The 19,679-nt window shown below is 44.0% G+C and overlaps 1 long non-coding RNA gene across 4 annotated transcripts; it reads right to left on the bottom strand.

Moving 5' to 3' along the window:
• Window positions 1–3,963: 3,963 nt before the first annotated feature.
• Window positions 3,964–19,675, bottom strand: LOC115541568 (uncharacterized). Of its 4 annotated transcripts, none has more exons than XR_003976380.1 (11): window positions 19,538–19,675; window positions 16,768–16,907; window positions 16,405–16,624; window positions 16,179–16,305; window positions 12,850–13,867; window positions 8,691–8,807; window positions 8,533–8,608; window positions 8,309–8,457; window positions 7,995–8,144; window positions 4,944–5,091; window positions 3,964–4,815 (listed from the first exon to the last, which is right to left on the bottom strand). It is a non-coding gene; the product is annotated as an uncharacterized LOC115541568 (long non-coding RNA). The 4 variants fall into 4 exon arrangements; XR_003976379.1 differs by lacking the exon at window positions 19,538–19,675 and adding an exon at window positions 18,534–19,013; XR_003976381.1 differs by lacking the exon at window positions 19,538–19,675 and having other exon boundaries at window positions 4,944–5,023; window positions 16,768–17,110.
• Between the last annotated feature and the right edge of the window lie 4 nt (window positions 19,676–19,679).

Raw genomic sequence — 19,679 nt, 5'->3', positions numbered from 1 at the left:
ACCTAAGACAAGGTTTCATATTGTTGAACAAATAAACGCTGTAATCGGAATCATTTTCATCTGCGCTGTAGGCCTATGCTATTATGGTCTGTGACCCTCCAATCAGTGCCTTGCGGCTGCGGCAGCGACACCAATCAGGATCCAGGAAAATATGTAAACAGGAAGTATGTAAACACATGGCCCTGCGCGTTGTGGATTATCATACCTGTCATTAATTAGCCATGGATATCAGGCGATTTTTGAAGAGACCTTCGAGTGCTCCCACTCCAACAGATGACCGAAAAAGGCCTCCAGTACAAAGTAAGACTGAAGATGATCAATTCACATGAGTTGTTTTTGTGATTTATAAATCAATTTTACTTGACGAACTATTAAGTGAATACGAGCATTCAGATTGGCCAATGCGTAGTCATGCTATCCGTGTACTGCCCACGTCAAAATGAGTGAAAGTCAGTCAGAGTTTTACTATCCATATTAAACTCCGATTTCGGCGTATCAACTTCGCTATAGCTTGGTCGCTATGTTAAAGCCTCAATTTGGAGATGCGAGGTTGGCGGTCCCAGCCGTGGACTCCGCGGCTGAACCGTGGATCGGGCGGATGACGCGACAAAAAAAAAATTTCAATTTCAAAAATATATTTCAATTAAATTCGGGCGGTTGGCGGTTAAACCAATAAAAATATAAATATTTATAAATATTTGTATTTTATATATTATAAATATTTTTATTTTATTATTTATTTTCTTTAGTTATTTTCCCAGCAAACTGGCCTGTTCCCTAGAGGAGCAGTATGGGGAATCCAAGTTGAAACAACTTGCCCAAAGGTTCAGACTTGATGACAGAAAAATTCTTGAAGGCTATAGGGATTTTAAGGATAACTCAAGCATCATTCCAGAAAACCTTGCACCACTCCTGAATATCGACCATCTCATTCCAGTTAGCACTGCTGAGTGTGAGAGGGGGTTCAGCTTAATGAACATCATAGTGTGCCCCCTGAGATGCAGTCTGCACTTGGTCACAGTGTCGTCCTTGATGTTTATTCAACTGAATGGCCCACCACTCAGCCACCACAAAGTTCAATCCAACACGTATGTGAAGTCCTGGCTGGTGAAGCACAGGGGAGCCATGAACCCCAGAACACGCCCCTGCAAGGCAGGACCTGACGTGGAGGACATGGAGGCCCTCTGGGTACTACTGTGAAAAGCATGCATACTAATACACACACATACACACATGCCATAGATAGATAGTTCTTAATCTACACATACTTTTCTTTACTGTTGAAATTTGAATAACTTGAATAAACTACAAACACATTCATTGACTGTCATTGATTGATTTAATATGACTTTAATTGATAACATAATGGAATATAGCCAGGCTAGCCTTACAGAGTCGCAACACTTTGCGTTGCGTTGTGTCGAGGTCGGTCTGATCAAAAAATTCATAGTTTACCCACCTCTAATTTGACCACTACAGCCCTGATGATCAGAGTAGCTGACTAACCACGGACCTATAACTGCTGCAAGTCAAGAAACTCATTTTAAGAATGCAAGGCAGAAAAGATCCTGGTACTGCTTTTAACCAGATGCTGTTCTTCTCTACATGCACATGCTCAGCATAATCCTCTGCATTGTTCACTGAAGTAAAACCCTTTGAGTAAACTGTTCAACAAAATAACTTGTCCCGCCACAGCCCGTGTTCTAATAAAGACAATCTACTTATTATGAGGATTTTTTTATTTCCTGAAAGCACAAAAAAAAAAAAGTCATTTATATTGGGTATGTTTTTAGAGCAGGGACCAGTATCCCAGTTTGCACCTCACCCACCTATAACTTATGTTCCAAAATTTGGATCTCCAAAGCATCCTTTTGCATCTTTTGAATTGTTACAATTGCATGGAGGTTGGTGAGGGCATCTGGTTCAAGTAGGGCGATGACGCCATCAGTAACTGGAAGAAGATGATTAGACAGTGCAATTATTACTTGAGCCAGAATATTGCCCCATCTAATTTGCAACGCGCTGGGTTGCGTGTACATATTTAATTATTTTGAATAACCAACCTCTTATACTGTAAAGGCACTTCTATCCTGGGGGGTGGGGGGGATCAGAGGAGCTCCCCCCAGGGATGCCCTCAGCCACAGGACGCATACTCTGTTGGCTGAGGGCCATCTCCTCAGCCTCTGTGAGGGCTGCAGGTGGTGGACCCCCTCCAGTCTGCCGGGCCTCTGCATTTTTTCGATTTGCTAACATGGAGGAAAATGTTACCCTAATATTCAGTAAGCGCTATTTTGAAGACACATATATATTTATAATGCATTTCGCCTAGGTGTAGCCTTCTAATATATCTAAATCCTATTAAATATTGGCAGTGTTGGGGTGGCTGGGAAATGTACTACTTACATTTACTGCTTAAATATACAGAGCCGGACAGTAACGGAGTACATTTACTTGAGTACAGTACTTAAGTACAATTTTGAGGGATCTGTACTTTACTCGAGTATCATTTTTTGGGAGTACTCATGACTTTACTCAAGTACATTTGAGAGGCAAATATTGTACTCTTTAGTCCATTACATTTCTATCCATAACCGTGAGTACCCGTTACTCCTTCTGAAAAATAAAAGGAGAAAAGAAAAATCACGGAAACCCTCAATTTGTTGTTTCCCTCTCAAACGTGATTCCCTCTCAAACTGATTAGGACAGCATTCAGCCTATCAGCAATCACCTTCGCTTTCCGCCAAAGCCAACTCCATGGTCAGAATTAGATGAGACGATTGTTGATTTGATTGATAAAAAAACGGAGAAACTCACACATACATAGAATTGTTAGCTGAATTTTCTTTTCTGATATTGCATATTTATGTAAGCTGAGCAATTGTTTTTATGTTCTTGAGTATACTGTTATACTGTATACTTTTGTGCTATTGCCATGGTAAAAAGATGAAAATTACTTGATTTTACTTTCAATTCCTTTTACATTCTCCAAGGTGTTAACATTTTTCATAACTCCATGTAGGACGTTTCTATACATAAATGTAAGCACTGTGGCAGTAGTAATGCAATATTTAGAAAACATACTCTTGTACTTTTGATACTCAAGTACTTTTAAAAACAAGTACTTCAGTACTTTTACTTAAGTAGACATCTGACTGTAGTACTTTTACTTGTACTTGAGTAAAATTTAGCAAGGGGTATCTGTACTTTTACTCAAGTAAGGAAGCTGTGTACTCTGTCCGCCTCTGTAAATATAGTATACAAATATATAATACATGTTGAACATAGCTGTTAAATTAGGTAGAGCAGGCAAAACAGCACAATTGATTTGATTTCAATTAAACATTAGTTTACCTGTTTAAACTTTATTTTTGTACTTCATTTGCTGCCAAGTCCTCGTGGGGCAACTCGGGGTTGCGTAAATTGACACACACACACACACACACACACACACACACACACACACACACACACACACACACACACACACACACACACACACACACACACACACACACACACACACACACACACACACACAATTTACATATTGAATAAGTGGAAGATATTAAACTTTCCTCTTATTTTATTTTATTTTACTAATTTGTTTGACTCACGCATTGACTTGTTCAGCTATTTCCTGCCAAGCTCTCTCTCGCAATCTCGCTGCCGCGGCGGTATTGCTTTTTTTTTTGTTAAAATGGATAACTGCTCGGCATACACGTTCATTAGAAATTCCAATTCCGTGGGGGAAAAGTAAGTGGATCTACGCTTTTGGTCCATGTTTGATCATGTTATCAGAGATCCATTGATGATGGCTCTTCATAGTCAACAGGCACGCCCTCAACCCAGAGTGAACATACTCAGAGTTGATTAACCCAACGCTGATCACCTGTTCTGAAACCGAAAACCCAGAGTTGCTTTTCAACCCTGAACTCTGAGTCAACCAACTCAGAGCGCAGGATTAAACTCAGAGTATGTTAAACCAGCTACCTGAAACAGGCCTCAGGGCTTTCAATGGCCTTGTTTGGATGAAAATGAATAAAAATAATTGTTATGCTTATTCTGTTGTGATCATTCAATTGCCCTTAAAATGTTATAAAGTACACAGAACACATGAATTTTGGATAAAAAAAACAGTTTATTGGCATTGCTTGTAATGGTTACTGAACAAAGACACAGGTTGGAATTAAATCTATATAAAAAAATGGTTAGGCACAAAACATACAAGGAACACTGATGAAGGGCTAGACCCGCAACGTTTAATTCTAATTCTAAATAATTCTGCAATAGTGTGGTCATACCCGAGGGTCAGTTGATGGTTCTCTTTCTCTCACACACACACACACACACACACACACACACACACACACACACACACACACACACACACACACACACACACACACACACACACACACACACACACACACACTATTTCATGCATGCATACATGCAGTGATACATGCAAAATCACATCAAGCAGACACACAGTGAGCCCAGACAACACCGCACACAGAGGTTGACTAGGCACAGGTAAAATGATTGCCAAATTATTTTGAATTACATACAAAGAAATTTCATGCAAATAATAACAACTAAATCATTGGAAAAAAATAATAATGTGAAATTAGGTTTTCTTGAAGCGTGACTGCCGGGCTAGGTAGAGGCTGACGGCCTCCACCATAGGAATCTGTTCGAAGGATTTGGCGATGGGGGCGGGTGCATCGGAGGACAAATTTGCGATAACCTCTCGAAGAACCGCGGGTGAATTGGCGTAGCTCTCCCGAAGGGCCTTCATTAATGATGTTGCATAACCTGCAGACATAATAATAATAATATTAATAATAATAATAATAATATTACTTTATAAAGATCAGCGTCACTGATCACCGATGTCTCGTGCGCCATCTCATAATATGATAGAACTGCATGACACTGCTTACCGTATGAGGCTGCCTCTTTGATGGGACGCACCCAGGGCTGTAGTGGAGGGTAAACGCACGTAAACGCCGTTTACGCACCTCTGGAATTTAGGAAATAGCGTTTACGCACCTCTAAATAGCGTTTAGGCACCTCAAAGTTCCCTGTATTCTGCCGTTGGAATAATCGGAAATAAATTCAGCATCATTTTAAAACACCTAAGACAAGGTTTCATATTGTTGAACAAATAAACGCTGTAATCTGAATCATTTTCATCTGCGCTGTTAGGCCTATGCTATTATGGTCTGTGACCCTCCAATCAGTGCCTTGCGGCTGCGGCAGCGACACCAATCAGGATCCAGGAAAATATGTAAACAGGAAGTATGTAAACACATGGCCCTGCGCGTTGTGGATTATCATGCCTGCCTACCTGTCATTAATTAGCCATGGATATCAGGCGATTTTTGAAGAGACCTTCGAGTGCTCCCACTCCAACAGATGCCCGAAAAAGGCCTCAAGTACAAAGTAAGACTGAAGATGATCAATTCACATGAGTTGTTTTTGTGATTTATAAATCAATTTTACTTGACGAACTATTAAGTGACTACGAGCATTCAGATTGGCCAATGCGTAGTCATGCTATCCGTGTACTGCCCACGTCAAAATGAGTGAAAGTCAGTCAGAGTTTTACTATCCATATTAAACTCCGGTTTCGGCGTATCAACTTCGCTATAGCTTGGTCGCTATGTTAAAGCCTCAATTTGGAGATGCGAGGTTGGCGGTTGCAGCCGTGGACTCCGCGGCTGAACCGTGGATCGGGCGGATGACGCGACAAAAAAATATATTTTAATTAAATTCGGGCGGTTGGCGGTTAAACCAATAAAAATATAAATATTTATAAGTATTTGTATTTTATAATTTATAAATATTTTTATTTTATTATTTATTTTCTTTAAAGTTATTTTCCCAGCAAACTGGCCTGTTCCCTAGAGGAGCAGTATGGGGAATCCAAGTAGAAACAACTTGCCCAAAGGTTCAGACTTGATGACAGAAAAATTCTTGAAGGCTATAGGGATTTTAAGGATAACTCGAGCATCATTCCAGAAAACCTTGCACCATCCTGAATATCGCCCATCTCATTCCAGTTAGCACTGCTGAGTGTGAGAGGGGGTTCAGCTTAATGAACATCATAGTGTGCCCCCTGAGATGCAGTCTGCACTTGGTCACAGTGTCGTCCTTGATGTTCACTCAACTGAATGGCCCACCACTCAGCCACCACAAAGTTCAATCCAACACGTATGTGAAGTCCTGGCTGGTGAAGCACAGGGGAGCCATGAACTCCAGAACACGCCCCTGCAAGGCAGGACCTGACGTGGAGGACAAGGAGACCCTCTGGGTACTACTGTGAAAAGCATGCATACTAATACACACACATACACACATGCCATAGATAGATAGTTCTTAATCTACACATACTTTTCTTTACTGTTGAAATTTGAATAACTTGAATAAACTACAAACACATTCATTGACTGTCATTGATTGACTTAATATGACTTTAATTGATAACATAATGGAATATAGCCAGGCTAGCCTTACTGTACGTCCACACCAGGAGCGACCATAGCGTCAAAGACGCTTTGGTCGCTCACAAAGTTTCGCTGCGAATTTTTCTGTTCGCTTTGGTCGCTCAAGTCGCTCATGACGTACAATTCAATTATGCAGACGCATTTAAAGGAGCCGTATGCGTTTAGTAGGCCCTACAGACAGCCATATCAAATAGTGAACTCTCCCATACACCTTGGCCATATTGCCGAGACGGTTTTGCTTGTTCGATAAAGTGCTTCGACAACAAGTAGGACAGTGATTCCCCCCAATATACAAAAAATCCTAAAATGTAGGCTAATTACAACTGAGAACAAAAAACCCTGCGTGCTGTAGTAGTTAAAATATGTTTCACTGATCTGGATCTGCAAATCATGATCTGCACTCATTCGTCGCATTCAAAACAAATAGACATTAGCGCACATGGCTAATTTGCATACGCGCACAGGACTGGTTGGCTCCGCAAGGCAAATAATGGAACATATCTATCTATCTAGGCCTTTCTGTCTATCTATCTATCAACGCGTGTCTAGTTTTAATGTGATGTATTGTGTGTATGTCCAGTCAGACTTGTTCTGTGTGGTCTTGTAGGCTATGTCCTGTGTGGGACGAACCACCTAAATGGATTCCCGACGATTTGTGTCGTTTGGTATTAATAAAGACTTGACTATCTATCTAGACTATTTAATTAAAAATTATTCACCTCAGGCTCCGTGAATAGTGGGGAATAGAGGGATAAATGACAAGGGATATATCTCTTGTCTTTTATCCCTCTATTCCCCACTATTCACGGAGCCTGAGGTGTGAGCCTCGTCTTGTCGATTAGTTTGTTTATGTGACGATTTCAAAAACTTTTTTGGTTTTGTTTAAAGCATGCTACACGCGATTGGTTGGTTAGATTGGTGGCATGGAGAGCAAATTATAATGATTCCCGCTTAAATACGAACGTTCTAGATGTAGCCTATAAATACTCCCGCTTATCATCACTTGATATCCAAACCACTATGGCGTTTCGATCTCTGAACTGAAAAAGGGTTGGGTCGTACAACACCGGGTGCCCAGTTACAGCCGCGATTAATACTTCAGCCGACATTTTGTTCAGTGAGTGAATAAAGGTAGGTAGGAACCAAAGTGCCTGCCGATGTTCCCTGGGATCCACGCAAGCGAAGAGCGTCTACATTCCGATTGGCTGTCAGTGTTTGGTCGCTGAAGCGAATAATAGTCATTTGCATAAAGTTAAAAAGTTTTCAACTTCTTTTTGACGCTCTGGTCGCTCAACTTTGGCCGCTGGTAGCGTTGGTCGCTTTGGTCGCTTTGGTCGCTCTTGCCCATAGAAAGTGAATGACTTCCGGCAATTTGGTCGCTCAATTCGCTTCTGGTGTGGACGGACGGTTACAGAGTCGCAACACTTTGCGTTGCGTTGCGTTGTGTCGAGGTCGGTCTGATCAAAAAATTCATAGTTTACCCACCTCTAATTTGACCACTACAGCCCTGGACGCACCACATGGGCACCTTTTCTGAAGAGCGGATACCGCACGCAGTACTTCTCCGTCCCGTCACTTCTCCGTGCTGTCTCGCGATTGGCATTATGATTATAATGCAGCGCCGCTAAGAGGAGCCTACAAAATAACACATTTGAGAAAACCTTTGAAACTTGGTGTATGTATGACAAAATACTACAATAGGTGTCCCATGGAATAGGGACACCTATTACCTAATAGGTACTATTATTACTATAAAAGGCATAATAATTGGCAGTGTTATTCAATTGGATAGCACTGACCTGCTATACATCCCAAGGTATGAAAACCCTGTGTGCTTGGGCGCGAAGTGCAAGATGAGGAGTCCAATAGAGGTGATTCACTATAGCTGGCCTCCACAACTGTAGTTGGTCACACTCTTTGGATGCTGCATCCAATGCCTTCCCCAGACCTGTTTTAGAACAAATGGTATTAATTGATATGCACCAACAAAAACTGCTTCAAGGTTCCAACAATGGATACATACTTTTGGCAATGTGCCACATGTCAAAATAATGCTGTGTCCCTTCAGGGATCAGCTCCTCTCTCACCCATTTGGCAACCTAAGGAGAAAAAAAACACAAACATCCAGCTTCAGTGCAATTCAGATATTTACATTATATACTGCATTTTTATTGTAAATACCTGGCGATGTCGGTCCGTGATCAGCGTTGCCAAATGCAGGTCGTTTCCCCTCAGCAGGCCAACACTGCGCTTGAGCCCTTCAAGCTCACACGATGAGCTGTTGGGGACCTCTGAGCTCTGCAACATGAAATAACCGTGTAAGTGTAGAATGCTGGTGGTGTTGAAGGAGCCTGAACAAGCTGTTCAGGCTCCTTCAGGTTTACCTGAACAAGCTGAACATCCACCACCTTGTTCACTCTGTCCTCTATCAGAGAGTATGACCCATACTTTGCGCAGTGCCCAGGAGAATCTGACCTGGAATTAATTACAATTTATGTTTCAAGTTTTTAAAACCATGGTCTGTAAAGACAATCCACCATGTCATCTGCAAATGCCAACTAAAGCCACCCTACATGATAACAAATAAGAAAATCAAAACGTGGAACTGGTCTAGCTCTCACACTGGTTTACCTGCAGTCACCAGCAAGAACTAGCCCGCCATCTGTCATATACGGTAGTTAATGTGCTATACGGGAGGTTAGCCTTAGAGATGTGAGCGCGACACAAGGCAGTTAATAAACCTGAGTTGAGCATCCGAACAAGTATCTATCGCATTACTTTACATGGTGTCAGAAGCGAAAACGAAGTCATGCCTAAGTTCCCCCCTCCGACAAACTTTTCCTTCGATAGGCCAGGAGAGTGGCCGGAGTGGAAGCAGCGTTTTGTGAGATTCAGAATCGCAACCAAGCTGGACAAGGAAGACCTTGTCCAGCTTGGTTGGACAAGGTCAGCTGTGCAGGTTAGCAGTCTGATATACGCTATGGGAAGCGAGTCGGAGAACATCTTCCGTTCGTTTAACTTCGAAGATAATGCACATAGAGATGATTATGAGAGGGTGCTTGGAAAGTTCGATGATTACTTTGTGCCAAGAAGGAATGTAATACACGAACGTGCATGTTTCCATCTGCGCGTGCAAAGACCAGGAGAAAAAGCTGAAACTTTTATCAGGGCTTTGAATGAACTGGCAGAACATTGCGAATTCGGCGGGAACAGAGATGAGAATATCCGCGACCGAATCGTAGTTGGAATACTCGACAAAGATGTCTCACGGAAATTGCAGCTGACAAAGGACTTAACGCTAGCGCTGACTATAGAGACAGTCAGGCAGTCGGAAGAAGTTGCTTCTCAAGTCAGCATGCAAGGAGAGACAACGGGGGTGATACAAGTCACTCACGAGCGCAGCAAATACCCCAATCACTACGGTAAGCCAAAAGGGGGAAATAAAGGGCAATGTGGACTGTGTGGGAAAGCGTGGCACAGTAAAGATGAAAATTGCCCGGCTCGTAATTCCACATGCAATACATGTAACAAAGTTGGACATTGGAGTAGAGTGTGTAGGCGCAGGCAGGCAGTGAGTGAGGTTACAGAGCAAACGGAGCAGCAGTCACACTTTCTTGGGGCTGTGAGTAAAGCAGACGGGTCGCCAGAGCAATGGGCCGTCGAGTTACTGGTGGGCTCTACACCAGTTGATTTCAAAATCGACACAGGGGCCGATGTTAACGTCATCTGCGAGGAGACCTACCACTCACTCATGCCCAAAAGAGCACTGCAGCCTGCAGAGATGCCACTGGACAGCCCAGGGGGCGAGCTGCAGTGCATAGGACAGTTCCAGAGCACTGTAACCTACAAAGGAAGGACTCACCCACTCACAGCATATGTCATCCGCGGACGTACGGTCAACAACCTACTCAGCAGGCCGCTGTCTGTGAAAATGGATCTAGTGAGGAGAGTGAATGAAACAGTGTGCAACAGAGAACATCCACAGGCATATGGCACGCATGGGACTTTAAAGACTGAACCAGTGAGAATACTGCTGAAAGACAATGCTCAGCCATATGCTGTATACACAGCACGACGCGTGCCTCTCCCTATGCTGTAAAGGAGGAGCTCAAGAGGATGGAGGGAAATGGCATCATCGAGAGGGTGACACAGCCCACAGACTGGTGTGCACCCATGGTGCCAGTCTTGAAGAGCACAGGTAAAGCCCGCATATGTGTTGATCTCAAGAGGCTGAATGAGGCAGTGAAAAGAGAACAGTATATCCTGCCTACTACTGATGAGATTACAGCAAAGCTGAGTGGGGCCACTGTCTTCTCTTCGCTCGATGGCGCCAGTGGGTTCTTCCAGATACCGCTGCACCCAGACAGCTGTAAGCTCACTACCTTTATTACACCATTTGGCAGATTCAACTTCAAGTGGCTACCTTTTGGAATCACGAGCGCACCAGAAATCTTTCAGAGGAAGATGATGGAGACCCTGCAGGGGCTGGAGGGTGTTGAGGTCTTCATGGACGACATTCTGGTCTATGGGACCACACAAGAGCAGCACGACGGTCGCCTGGAGAAGGTAATGCAGCGCATTGTGACAGCTGGTCTGAAGCTCAACCGTGAGAAGTGCTGGCAGAGTCAGCTGCGGTTCCTTGGACATCTCATTGACCGGTCCGGGATCCGGCCTGACCCAGACAAAGTGAAAGCTATAAGGCAGCTGTCACCACCAGCAGACGTGCAAGAATTGAGAAGGATACTGGGAATGGTAAATTATCTTGTAAGATACATCCCCAGACTCTCTACCGTAGGACAGCCACTGTACGAGCTCGTGAGGGACAAGAATTCATGGACATGGAGCCACGCACAACAAACTGCTTTTGAACACATCAAGGAGCTGTTGTCAACTGCACCAGTACTTGTTTTCTATGACTTGAACAAGCCCACGGCTGTGTCAGCAGATGCAAGTAGTTATGGATTGGGGGGTGTGCTCCTTCAGCTCCACGGGGAGCAGTGGAAACCTGTGGCATATTGCTCCAGACGGCTCACTGAGGCAGAAACACGCTACGCCCAGATAGAGAAGGAATGCCTGGCCGGTGTGTGGGCATGCGAGAAGTTTGACAGATGCCTCAATGGACTGGAGCAGTTCAAGCTCATCACTGATCACAAACCGCTAGTGCCTCTCATTAACAGCCACAGTCTAGACAATGTACCTTTAAGATGTCAGCGTCTTCTCATGAGGCTCATGAGATTCAATCCAGTGGCAGAATATGCGCCAGGGAAAACTCTGGTCATCGCGGACACCCTGTCACGCAGTCCACTGGCCAGCACGTGTGCAGAGACAGACACACACTGACGTGGCATGCTACGTGGATAGTGTAGTAGAGGGGATCCCTGCATCATCAAGCAAGATGGATGAAATCAGAACGGCGACAGCAGCCGATGCCGAACTGCTGTCGGTTGTGAAACTCATAAAGAAAGGATGGCCTGAACACTTAAGCAATGTGCCCATGGACGCGAGAGAGTACGTCCAAGTGAAGTCAGAGCTATCAGAACACAATGGCCTGGTCCTCAGAGGAAGCAGGATTGTGTGCCAAAGTCAATGAGAGGTGAGATCCTTCAGAAGATTCACGAAGGGCACCAGGGCCTAGTCAAATGTAGGGAGAGAGCGTGCTCATCTGTGTGGTGGCCCAGACTCTCTACGGAGATAAGCATGCTTGTGACGTCATGTCAGGTGTGCTGTGAACTGAAAAGAACACATCAAAAGGAACCTCTCATCTCCACACCGCTTCCAGAGCGACCCTTGAAGAGAATTGCAATGGACCTTTGTGAGCACAATCACCACAACTACCTGGTAATCTCAGATTGTTACTCCAGGTTCCTAGAGATACTGCACTTACCCTCGACAACGAGTGCACAGGTAATTCAAAGAATGAAAGCGGTCTTCGCCAGGTTTGGCATTCCAGATGAGGTGGTGAGTGATAATGGACCCCAGTTTTCAAGTGCAGAGTTCAAGGAATGCACGAGGCAGCTCGACTTCAAGCACTGCACATCCAGCCCTCACCATCCACAGGGCAATGGGCACGCAGAGAGAGCTGTACAGACGGCAAAGAAAATTCTCAAGCAAGAAGATCCTGTGATGGCTCTGATGAGCTATAGGTCCACTCCGTGCTCCACCACAGGCTTCAGTCCAGCTGAGCTGTTGATGGGGAGGAAAATCAGAACCACACTCCCCACTCTGGAGAAAAATCTCCTACCCAAATGGCCTAGCAGGACAGCTGTGAAGGAGAGGGACGGAAGGGAAAAGGCTAAACAGGCTCACTACTTCAACCGCCGTCATGGAGCCAGGCCCTTACCTGCCCTGCAACCAGGAGATGTTGTATTCTCCAAGTTGGACCATGAAAAGTCATGGTCTTTGCCAGCGGTGATCTCAAGCGAGAGCACCACCCCGAGATCCTTCGTCATCAGGACGCAGCATGGAGCGGAGCTGCGGCGGAACCGCCGTCATCTCCAACCAGGGCCAGTTCCCCAGCCCATCCCAGCAGCGCACAGGGACGTCACAGGGACAGACACACACTCTGACGGTGCCACCATGTCAGAGACCGTTCCTGTGAGTCAGAGTGTGGCTACACCCACAACCCCTCTGCCCAGTCAGACTGTGACCAGATCGGGACGGGTGTGCAAGCAAATCGACAGGCTTGACCTGTAAATAAGTGCAGATCATATGCCCTTTTGAAAAAAAAGAGAAGAAAAGTTGTATTGACATTAATGTGATACTGTTGATTTGTGAAAAAAAAAAGAAAGTTGTACAGTTGTACATGTTTATCTGTTGATTAGGTTTATCTGTTGGTTGAGGGGAAAGAGACCTGTGTATGTTGAAATGTCTCCATTTAAGTTAATTTAAGTTAATCTTGGTTTATGCTATGACCTGTTTGAATAGGCATTTTCAGTTAAACTGTTCCTGTGATGTTATTGACATAACACTTTAAAAAGGGGGAGATGTCATATACGGTAGTTAATGTGCTTGCGCATATACTAGGGGTTATACGGGAGGTTAGCCTTAGAGATGTGAGCGAGACACACGGCAGTTAATAAACCTGAGTTGAGCATCCGAACAAGTATCTATCGCATTACTTTACACCATCCATTGCCCGTAGGTCACTAAAATTCTTGGCTTGATCATTCTGCCAGGCTTGAACGATTACAGGGATGGTGTAGCGGCGCTGATGGCGAAAGAAACTGCTCGCACTGATGCACTGCAGGCCAAACAGGGTCAACATTCTTAGTGTCTGTGTGGAGGTTGCAGGTTGGCATGTTCCTGTGGAGCATTGGCTGGTTTTGCCAGAAACGGTGGTAGCCACATGATGCACAGACCTAGATATGTAAGAAAAGAAAAGAAAAGAAAACAGAGTAATCAACAGTATATCAGGATTCAATATAGAGTAAGTACTGTACATTACTCAGACCTGCAAACTCCTCAGAGGAAAAAAGGTGACAGTGTCACGGGGGGATTTTTTTTTTATTGTAATATGCAAATTACACTAGTCTGAGCGTGACTTAACAAAACTCAGCATACTTTATCAAAAATCAAAGTCAAAACATCCTTGAGGCTTATAAAAAATATTTTATTTACAACTGTCACAAATTTTTTTTTTTGACTCTTAGCCTGTGGGGTGTTCCACAAAGCCGGTTTTATCACATAACCGGGTAAGTTAACCCAGGGTTTGCTGTAACCCTAGGTTTTCCGTTCCAAAAGGATCACGGTATGTTAGTTGCTATAGAAACATATGCTCTGAATCAAACCTGATCGGAGCAGGTTTTGCGCAGGTTAAGTTTGAAACATAACCCGGTTTTGGGTATTTAAACCCGCGTTCACCGCAGATTTCAAGTGTTCACAATGGCATGCCCTTTTGATGAGAGAACTGCTGATATCGGAGCGCAAATTATACGTGCAATCCACCGGGAGCGATTGATAAGACCACGGCTCGACATCTTGGCATATCAAATGACTTTTTGCTGGAGTGAAGAGATAGGCCTATAGATTCTCACGCAAATCTTTAATATATTTAAATAGCCTTACATAGCCAACACTACCAATCGAGGACCTGGCCTCAGTTCACTCCAGACTATTTGCGTAGCCCTCCGTTTTTTGCAAAAGGTAGTTTTATCTAGGCTATAATGTTGGAGATGCTGGTGATGCGTGAAGTTGATGAATTGTCACTTTTAGGTTTTCTACCCATTTACCAAAAAAATTAACTTTTGGAATAGTATTCGACTATTCCAAAAGTTAATTTTTTTGGTAAATGGGTAGAAAACCTAAAAGGTTTTCTGTGGCAAGCACATGGTTTGCATGCGTTACTTCGAAGGCAAAAAATATATAAAATACAAGAAAACACAAAAACCTACATTCAACCAGTGGGGTATGGCCCCTGACTCTCTGAGTAGGCAGGTACCTCCAGGTACCCCCTCGATGCCAGGGCGCCCTGAATTGATGTTTATTAACAGCTCCTCCACCGGGGTCAAGACAATTTGAGGGCCAGATCCAGTCTGCCGACTATCGGCCTTTTCACGATTGGTTTAAAAAAATGGCTTATTTAAATTTATACCAATACGATGGTGGGAAAAGCTTACCAGTTTGTATGTTTTTTATACTTGATCCGCTGACCGCTTGGAAGCCATCGGAGTACTTATTTTTTTTGGAGAAAGGGGTTATGTGGTAGGATCTTTAAGAATGCTTAACTGGGCTATTTATATATTCATGGCTGAAATATTAAGGATCATGCTTTTGACAGCGATCCGCTGCCAGGCTTTGGTTCTCCGGGTTGCAGAGGCTTTAGTGTTCCCTTTTCTTGTGATAATGTCCTTCTCCTCGTCATAGCCCTCCAGGGGAACCTGAAGTTCCATTTCTTTGAAATAAGCGCCCCGTTTCGCCATTTAGATCAGGGTTTCCATGATCCATACATCGCGTCTTTTTAGGTTTGGCGTGGACGCGCACAACCCTGTGTTAACCAACCCCGAGTTGATTTGAACTAATGCATAACCTCTGCTGTGGAACCGAAAACTCTGGGTTAGTCGGCACAGGGTAAATCAACCTAGAGTTCAGCGTTAACTCAGTATTTGTTAAACCTCCGTTCGTGGAACACCCCTCTGGATGAGTGTTTCGCAAGCTCTCTTGCGTTGTTTGGCCGCATGCATGCGCATGCGGATGCGGATGCGCATGCGCGGTAGCCAGGCGACTGTCTCATCCAATGGCGAGCTCAGTTGGCGCTGTGTGCTTCAAGATTCCGATTGGCCCAGAGAAATGTCAATTATAAGAATGATCCAATAATTTTTCGCAATTCTGGACCCCCCCCCCCCCCCCCCCTCCCCAAAACAAAACTCTCCGGTTCTACACGATTCACGTGAATGACCAAATTGACCAAGAAAACGGCGATTGTCGCCGAAAAGCGACAAGTTTGCAGCTTTGATTACTGGTCAAAGGTTTCATATTTTCAATGAAACACACATGACCAATACAGTACAACACTCAAATATGATGGCATCACAAACCAGCAGACTAAAGCCGGCCTGGTACATACATTTTAAATTAACTGGCAAGACCGTCAGAGCTATCAGATTGTAATTAGATATTCAGATTTTCTAATCAGATGGCCGCGTAAACAAAACTGCATAAACAAAACTGTACCTGCTTGATCTTAACAAAAGTTCCTTCCTGCTGCACAATGCTACTATCCGACCTCTCACAACAGGCCGGACAGATGGCAAAAAGGCCCATCAGCTCCTCTTGGCAAACATTGAATTTGTCAATGCAACTACAACAACAAAAAATGAGGGGGAGGGGGGCAGTGTCATTCAAACTAAAAAAGCATTGAGCATTCAATATGGTCTATGTTGGTTTTAGATTATCTCACTTGTGGTGGGGGTCACACGTGTAAGGTGTCTCCTCATCAAACAATTCCTCCTCATCCATCGGCTCTTCGGGCACCCACGACAAGTCACTGATGACAGTGGCATTATCATCATCATCGTCAACTGTCTGTTCAGGACTAGCGAGAGGAGTGGAGGTTTGTGGGCTGAATGAAGTCTGTGTGCCCACGCTAACCATCTTGGACTTCAGGTTAACCTGCACAGCTGTGGCAGAGGCAATAAACATACCCAAACATATGACAATCATGGCAAATCTAAGCGGCTATGTTTTGGTGTATGTGTATGGAAATGTCCTGCTTGCAATGTTTTATACATAATATCTACCCCTTAAAATACCAAAGATTTACCGTGAGACCATCGGGGGGCTTCAAATAACATTGTGTCCCAGCGTCAGAAGTGGAGGAGGGCAAGGGCTGATCCCCAGTGTCGACACTCTCCACAGTGTCTACACTGTCCACGGTCTCCTGCTGTGAGGGACTGTCAACATCTTGCGAAAACAAATATAAAAAAGTATATTAGTAGGGCTGCAGGATATATCGGCTATGTACGATATATCGATATAATTTCCAAGGGGATACAAGATTTGACAATATCTTTTATATCGATATGCGTAAAAATTGTCAGTTTCCCCCTCAAGCGTCTACAGCGCTTGTCTTGGAGACTGTGAGCGCGACCCCTCCCCCTCCAACACTGTCTTTCCGAACGTGCCGTGTGCAAAGACGCCTCATTCCCGCCCCCGCCGCCCCCTCACAACACAACAAGCATGGATGATACCCGTAGAGAAAACAAGGAGGCGGCGGGAGACGAAATTGTTTCAAAGAGGAGAAACAACGGCTCCATAATGTGGAAATAGTTCGGGTTTAAAAAAAAAACAGATGAGCAGCTGCTGTAGAGAGTGTAGCAAAACCGTTGCGACTAAAAGTGGAAGCACGACAAATCTGTTCCACCATTTACAGCAGCGGCACAAAGTGCAGTATGAGGAATGCGTAAAACTCTGTGGCTGTGCTGCTGCATCACCGGCCAGTTTCTTCTGCCCCCGAAACCAGGGCCCACGCTCGGCAAATGTGTTGGGGGCGCCCTCTGGTGACGCTCTTCATTAATTAATTAAAATATACGAAACAAGCGAAATGAAACCAAACATGTTCCCAAATAGAAGGGAGGGGGCGGGGGATTAAAGTTACGGCGCACTGAAACCCTCACCGTAGTACGCAGGACAATGCGACGAAGCCAATGCAATGGTAGCTAATGTGTGTAACCTACAGCTTTATATTGTTTTGCATAGGTGATTATTTTGTGAAGAAGGTGAAAAACGTCCCTTTTTTTATGTTCATTCAATTCTGTTGAAAATAACGATACAAAATCACATGTTGCAGTCATACTGACCTATGTTTTAATAAAAGTGCTTGCAACATCTCACATGTGGCTTTTGACTTACAAAAAAAACCATCTAACCCACTCTATAGAAAATATCGAGATATATATCGTATATCGCCATTCAGCCAAAAAATATCGGGATATCATATTTTGCCCACATCGTGCAGCCCTATATATTAGTATAAAGTATAGTATATATAAGCATATAAAAAAGAAATGCAAGGGTGTAGTGGTGAAATAAGAGGTGGGTAAACTATGAATACTTAGATCAGTGATTCGCAACCAAGGGTAGTGCATTTACTGTGTTGGGAGGTAGCTAAACTCTGAAGTGAGAAGTGGATAAACTCTGTTTCTGAAATTTCAGAGGTGGGTAAACTGCGTTTACTTGCGTTTAGCCTCCACTACAGCCCTGGCGACACGGTCACGGACCGGTCAAATATATGTGAAAGAGAACCGTAGCAGTCTAGCACTAACACAAAACGCAAACACACTGTTGCGAAAGCCGCTTGATGATGACGATCACTGATCCAAACACTAGCCATGAAGCTTTCATGACGATATGGACATTTACTTCAGGGCAATTTTGTTTTGGCTCATATTCGTGAATGACGAAATATGCTCTTCTAATGTCAGACCGATCATGCTGTGGAGGCTGTGTCAAAGGGAACACGGTATGCAAAATACACACAGAGCTAGCTAACGCGCAGCTTGTAATTAGCAGCTAAAGCATGATGCTTACCGTGGCAATCTCTCGCTTGCGGCAGACGGTGTCTCTCGACCTCGGGACATGGCAGGAAGAGTGGTTTGCATGCACAGACGGCACGGCGGGAGGAATTAACTTTGCCGTCCTCTTACTCTTTAAATCAAGTGAGACCATCTTGGCATCCCCTGAGTGGTAATCCTCCTCCTTGAAATGCGCGCTGCATATTCTTGAGTACGCGGTAACAGAGCTAGCTGAAAAATCTGCCCGCCTAACCTTGACAAATTGCACTCAGCTTCGGAGGATCCCTTTGTCCTTGGGGAAGCAATGGACCCTATGTCCACTTTTGCTGGAGTTGTTGCACCCGCCACAAATACAGTAGTAAACCATTTTATCTACTTAGATATCTACTCTCTCTCTATCTATCTATCAGCTATCTATGTTATGTTATGCTATGCTATCCCTCACTATCTATCGATGCTATGTTATGTTATGTTATGTTATGTTATTCTGTCTGTCTGTCTGTCTGTCTGTCTGTCTGTCTGTCTGTCTATCTCTCTATCTCTCTATCTCTCTCTCTATCTCTCTATCTCTCTCTCTCTCTCTCTCTCACTAGCGGCTTCGGCTGTCGTCCAAAAGCGGAGTACCTTATGTGACGTCATGCAATGCATTGTGGGAGAAATAAGAATCAACGCTAACCTGTGGCTAATAACCACTAATATATCACCTACTTTTCCTTATATTTATTTTTTTGTGATAACCTACAACATCAAATACAATGGATAATTGTTTAAATGTTTATTACCAACTAGAAAATTGCCAGAAAATAAAAAAATAAAAACCTGCACCATGCCCTTTAAGCCACTAAAGTCAGTAGCCTAGTGCTACCCATGCTAACACGAACGTGAAGCTTTCCCTCAAACTTAAAAACGTATAAGTAGCTTTCAGTTGTCACCCTACCAGTCCAAATGTAAAACTGACATTTACAAATATGCAACAATAGTCAGAAAAGAATGTGGGGATGTTTTTTAATTTATATTTACCATTCAATGTTGCAATCGCTGCTGTCAGTCCCATTGAAGAACACGGCAGGGCGGCGTGTTTTGGAACTATACAGGCTTACATGAACCACGTGACCACCCTGCCGGCGAGATCAGAGAGTGTCGCAACTCTTCTCTCTATGGC

This window comes from Gadus morhua, chromosome 4 (assembly GCF_902167405.1).
Source record: "Gadus morhua chromosome 4, gadMor3.0, whole genome shotgun sequence".
Lineage (NCBI taxonomy): Eukaryota > Metazoa > Chordata > Actinopteri > Gadiformes > Gadidae > Gadus > Gadus morhua.
This window is presented reverse-complemented; position numbering and strand designations above follow the sequence as displayed.